Source organism: Ixodes scapularis, unplaced genomic scaffold (genome assembly GCF_016920785.2).
Source record: "Ixodes scapularis isolate PalLabHiFi unplaced genomic scaffold, ASM1692078v2 PGA_scaffold2__306_contigs__length_199485367, whole genome shotgun sequence".
Lineage (NCBI taxonomy): Eukaryota > Metazoa > Arthropoda > Arachnida > Ixodida > Ixodidae > Ixodes > Ixodes scapularis.
In genome coordinates, this window is record NW_024609857.1 from 190,752,797 (window position 1) to 190,758,447 (window position 5,651).

Genomic DNA, 5,651 nt, shown 5'->3' on the forward strand with positions numbered 1-5,651 from the left:
GGCTGGAACTATTGTTTACTGTTAGTCCAGGAGCCCGGTGCTCTCTCGTTTCTGTCGGCGACCTTATGGGGTCCGAGGGTGGGCTCTGCTTGTTTGCTGTCTCGTTCGTTTCTTTGCTTGTCTGTTTGTTTGTTTTACGTTGTGTGTTTTCATTTTCGACAGCGGTTTTGGACATGGCTAGAACTAGCGGTTACTGTTAGTTCTCCCGGTGCTCTCGTTTGAGTCGGCAACCGTGTACGGGCTTCAAGAGGCCTTTGAGATGGGGAGACATGATAGGTGGGGACGTTCTGCTACGAGTGTAGAAGCAATGATACACCCTCTCTCGCGCGCGCTTTTTTTATTTTTATTTTGTGGCCTAAATAAACGTCATCGTTGTTGATGCTCAGGCAGCTCGTAGGGTGTTACTGCACCCGCCTCAGTGTCGTTTAGATATGTGCGAATGTGGGTCTGTTTTGTTCGTTCGTTTTATTTGTTCTCGTTTATATTTAAGCGAGTTGTCGATTTGTCGGTAGCTCAGCGGGTGCGCAGCGATGAACGGCGACTGTCTTTTGTTAGCGGAGAAAGAGATTTCGTGTTCCGACGTGGGTGGAGATGAAATGAAACCGGCCCGAGGCGACGGCCGGTTGGCCGGTTATGTCACACCTGGTTCTCGTTCGAAAGCGTTGTATGGTTTTTCTCTCACTGCTCGGAAGATGATTCACTTTGTCGTCTTTGCGTGAGCTGCGCCCATGCGATAACGGATATTACAGAAATACTTATTTTTCTGTAAATTTTTGTTGCAATTGTTTTTTTTAATACAAAAATAAGGAGAGAAAAAAGGCAATATGTTCAATTCGATTTTTAAGAAGGACGCAAAATGAGTTTTATTGTATTTCTTGTATATTTCATATCGTACGACCCAAGAAAAATGATATAGTCGCGAAGCCACAGGGAGAACACTTCCGGCATTTTCCGTGGCGTGCCTTGTCAGTGCCGGCCTGTCATTTTTGTGTCGCCCTTTGTGGTGACACTGCTACGACGAGGATAGATAGGCACCCTAATGAATTTGTCTCTTGTGTGCTGCATTGATCTAAGTAGTTTAACGTTCTATTTTAACACAAAATGTGTTCAAGAGTCGGGTTTCCTAGGACAAGCGTTACGCCTAAATGTAGCTCAAAGCATTACACACAGTTCAAGACAACATAAAACGAACAAAACAAGACAACATAAAACATACAGCTCATCGCAGACAATGTATACGCAGGCATACTTAGTCGTAATTAATTATGGGCAAGCATAGTTAGTTGTGACAAGCGTGATTTAACACAGGGGACAGCGAGGATCGAACCACAGACAGTAGGTTTCGCAACCAGACGCCTAAACTTGGAGCCACAAGGAAGAGCGCATTTCTCGTGCGATTAAAAAATAGTAGGAAACATTTCGATACAATTAAGAGTGGCAGATTGCTATGATGGATGACATGGTCAGTCCTCTACTTTTGCCAGTGGGTGAGCGGCGTTTGGCAACTTCCGGTTTTTCTTAAAATTTTGTTTCACTGTCGACAAACGACGACAATGAGCCGCAAGCCTGAGCATGCATTGTTCTGAAACCTCGACTTATTTTCCGCACCATGCTTAAACAAGCCTGCAGATTGCCGTCGTCCTTTGTCAACAACTAAAACAATTTTCTAAGAAACCATAAGTTGCCAAACGCCGCTCACCTATTGTCACTTTTCCGTGCCTGCTAGATCGGGTTGTTAAGCCTCCCCGTTATGAAGCACCAGCGTCTTTCAACAATAGGGACTTTTAGCAAACCGTGTGTTCCGCCTACCTCACTAGCGTAGCCTTTCAAGCGTGCTTTCAAGCGCGCACCCGGGTGGTACCATGATGGCAGGGCGCGCGCTTAAATCTTAGAGACGCCTCCCATACACAGGTGCGTCTTATATGCTAATTTTTACTTAGAACAAACTTGCGAAAAGTGAGGGGTGCTAAAGTCACTGGATACTGGCAAAAAAGCGCCATTGCCTTCCCTGCCTGCTAGCCGAACCCCAAAAAATACTAAGATACAGACGACCAAAACCTCGCAAGGTGATTGGCTAATCAGACTCCGTTGCCATGACAATCGCCATTTCGGCCCCTTTAAATTTTTTTAAGTTTCGAGAGGGTCGTTCTAATCCAGTCGCGCCAAGATCACCATGAAGCATCGTCGTACTGGAGGCGTTCCTCGCCAATATAAGCGTCTTTGGCACTGTGTATGCAATCAACTTATCTATCATGCCCATTTTCACATATTTGTTACAATTTTATTGTTATTCTTGCGTTTTTTCTTGTTTTTTTTTTTTGTTTTTTTTTTAACAGGAAAATTATTTTTCAATGCTTGCAAGCACCGACACCGCGTGTGGTGGAGGTACGGAGATGTACGCTTCTTTCGCCGTTGTGTGGATAGAAAAATCTCACTATTAGCGCCGAGATGTTTCGGTGGCGCCCTCTTATGGTTTCCCTCCGTGACATCACGATTGGGATTTGCCTCGCCGTGACGTCACCAGTTGTTATTCTGGCTACTTACCATCGGGTGCGACGACGAGTTCGGTGGTGTGTTTAAAAAGCACAGTGGAAGCTAGGAGGCATAGCAATCCGAAACTAACACCGTCAAAGTTGACAATCTGACAGTGCTCATATGCCCATGGTTTGGCCAATCGTGGAAAGCTGACCACAGCGACGATTTTGGCCGCGCACATCGCTAATACAAAAGTAACGCGTCTATAAAGCTACCCGTCAACATCGATTTCAATTTCGATCGGCTCCCCAAAAATAGAGAAGTTAAGGAGAAATTGTTCATTTCAAGGGCCAAAATGGCGACCATACGAGGAGCTCGGCGCTACTTTCCCACGATCCAGTTACTTTAGGGGGTGCGTCTTATACAACGATGCGTCTTATACACCGAAAAATACGGTATATACACTCTTCGCCGGATGCGGAGCCACTAGATATGCCTATAGCATCGATACTCCATTCGCCGATTTTCTTGTGGGCGCCGCCATTTTGGGGATGAGTGCAGAGAAGGCGTCATTGGAGATCGTGTCGATTCGAAAATGCGACCTCCTGAGTTTGGACATGGCGCGAGGATGTTAATGCGATATCGTATTGCTTTGTCGTGTACTGCTATAACACTCCTAAAGAACAGCAAAGCGTTCCGTTTTTCTTCAGCGAATTCTTAACGAGAATTTTAAAGGAGCTGTGCAACGATATTCAGTTGGAATGTTTTTCACTATACACGAGCTTACTGGCACTAGTGGGGCTCAAGGATACTCGCACGCAACTCCGCTGGCCAAGAAACTCCTTTGTTGCGGTGTAATTTCAAGGACAAAAGCGATCATTTTCATTCAATCTCTCCTTTGCAAAATTTTATGACGTAACGTGGGTATCGCAGTACACCCATATGCCGATATTTGAATGCTGTTCATGGATTGGACCCGAGCATTGCGTGGGCACTCGATTTGGGCTCGTGATAATTACTAGCTCGAGAAGCATTTGGGTAGTAGCCCGTGTCCAATCGCTGCAACGACGATAATAACCGAGTCATAACAATATCTGGAACTCAGCGCGTGCCCTGTGCTTTGCCAACCCCAGCGCGTGGCTATGATCTACATTGGCGGCATATAGTCGGCTCCAGATCACGTGGCCGCTTATTCTGGCTGCGAGTTGAGGGGGTGAACGGTGTTCGTTTTTCTTTAATTTTTTTCTGGGACTTCTATTGCGTGGGGTGAAAAACGAACGCGTGTTTCATAGATCATTATTGTCAGGGATCCGTTCTAAGCGGTATTTGCGCTAAGTACAAAAATTGGTGCATCGCCCCTTTAAGCAACGAGTTGACTGAAGTGGTGTTACGCTGAAACGTAGCTTGTTTAGAAGATCCATAGTCGGATCATGGCTGGTTCTTTTAGCACTGAGAACGCAACTGGGGTTCAGCTTCTCTCTATTGAGGCAGCCTGAATATATATATGATATTTATGCTTCTCTTCCCGATATATATATATATATCGGGAAGAGAAACATAAATGTCGTAATTATAATGCAATTAATTGCAAAGGTGCAAGCGAGCTGGACAAGAATGACTAAATATAATCCCTGGAGAAGAGGAACAAGAGGGACAAAGGACAAACACAAATCTCCTAGCTAGGTGACTGGTGCGCGACTGAAAACTTTCGCCTGTTCCTGGTATCGAATCAGGAACCTCTCCATTTCCAGTGGAGCTTAGGCGTCAGTAGAGCAAACAGGTTTTATCAGGTGCCACCAGTCAAGCACCAACAAGTGTGAAAGGCTTGCATTTTAATGGTTATGATTATAATGCGATTAAATGCAAAGGTGCAAGCGAGTTGGACAACAATGACGAAAATAATTCCTGGACAAAAGGGACAAAAGACAAACTCAAATCTCCAAACACAACTAGGTGAATGGTGCGCGACCGAAAAAAATCCGCCTGGTCCGGGTTTCGAACCCAGGACCTCTCCATTTTGCAGTGGAGCGATCTACCAACTGAGCTAACCAGGGGTTAGACGTCAGTGTCTTCTTACTGAGTTAATGTTGGTCGAATGTGTGGTTTTCAGCGAACTCAGCATAGTTTAATTTAGGGCCAAAGATATCACTGGCGTATGTTGATATTTTACATGTATTGAACGCTTGGAAGTGCTTTGTATGCATATAATAAAAAAAAACTCCACGTGGTATTAGTTTCGTGTAAACATGTACCCAGTACGTGTTTCGAGAATGCTCACAGAACGTCCATGCACGTAGGGTGACCAACATGGCAAGAAAAATATCGAAATAAAATTACAGAAACCTGATAACGTGTTACAGTGTTACTTTTAATGTAAGCCAATGATCTACATATCTACAAAGTAAAATGTTATTTAGGTGGCAAACGTTACCGTAAGCCCATGAATCGGCAGCTCGGTAGAAGTATTCGGAAACGCACCCCGTGCCAGCACCATGATGCAGGCTGAGACGGCATTCCTGTTTCCGCCATCATCGTTTCGCTCATTTTAATTTTGTATTCGTATACACCAAAGAACACGGAATACTCGACTTATACCCTAGTTGGGACAGCTCGTTGTCGAGTTTTGAGATTCCCCCGATAATCAGATACCATAAACAAAAACCTTGCGCGATAATATTTTGGTACCTGCTTGTCTAGCGTGAAAAAGACTGCGCGTGCAATCCTCCTGTTGGCCGCTCTGCGCTGACTTCTGCCATATCGGAATGGAATCTTTATTTGCAAGCAGCCATTACAGGTGGCGTGAGTGTCGCTTTGTACGCCGCGGATCCACACAAGGGCCTCAGCGAAGTGTTGGGTGTTTGTAACACGTCTCCCACTTTAGGCAACACCTCCTGGATAACAAGGCCGTATACTGCTGGATTTTCTCCGTCATCTATCAGACGCCAACACGGGGCACACCCGGCCTCCACTACGTGACGTATCACATTAAGCATTGCGGCCTTGTTATGTAGGGGTATCGATTTAGGGCACCGGAATCACGATGGGAAGGCGAAACAGTGGGAAGCGGAAGACGAATGTCGAAAACACTTCGTATACAAAAAAAAGAAAGATAAAAGCTTCGGGGCTGACTACATGGAGCGAGACATGTTGTTTTAGGTTCTTCTGCGAGGACAAGT

The 5,651-nt window shown here is 45.3% G+C and overlaps 1 non-coding gene across 1 annotated transcript; it reads right to left on the reverse strand.

The window, feature by feature from the left end:
- Positions 1 to 4,455: 4,455 nt before the first annotated feature.
- On the reverse strand, positions 4,456 to 4,529 carry Trnac-gca. Its single transcript has one exon. It is a non-coding gene; the product is annotated as a tRNA-Cys (tRNA).
- Positions 4,530 to 5,651: the final 1,122 nt, after the last annotated feature.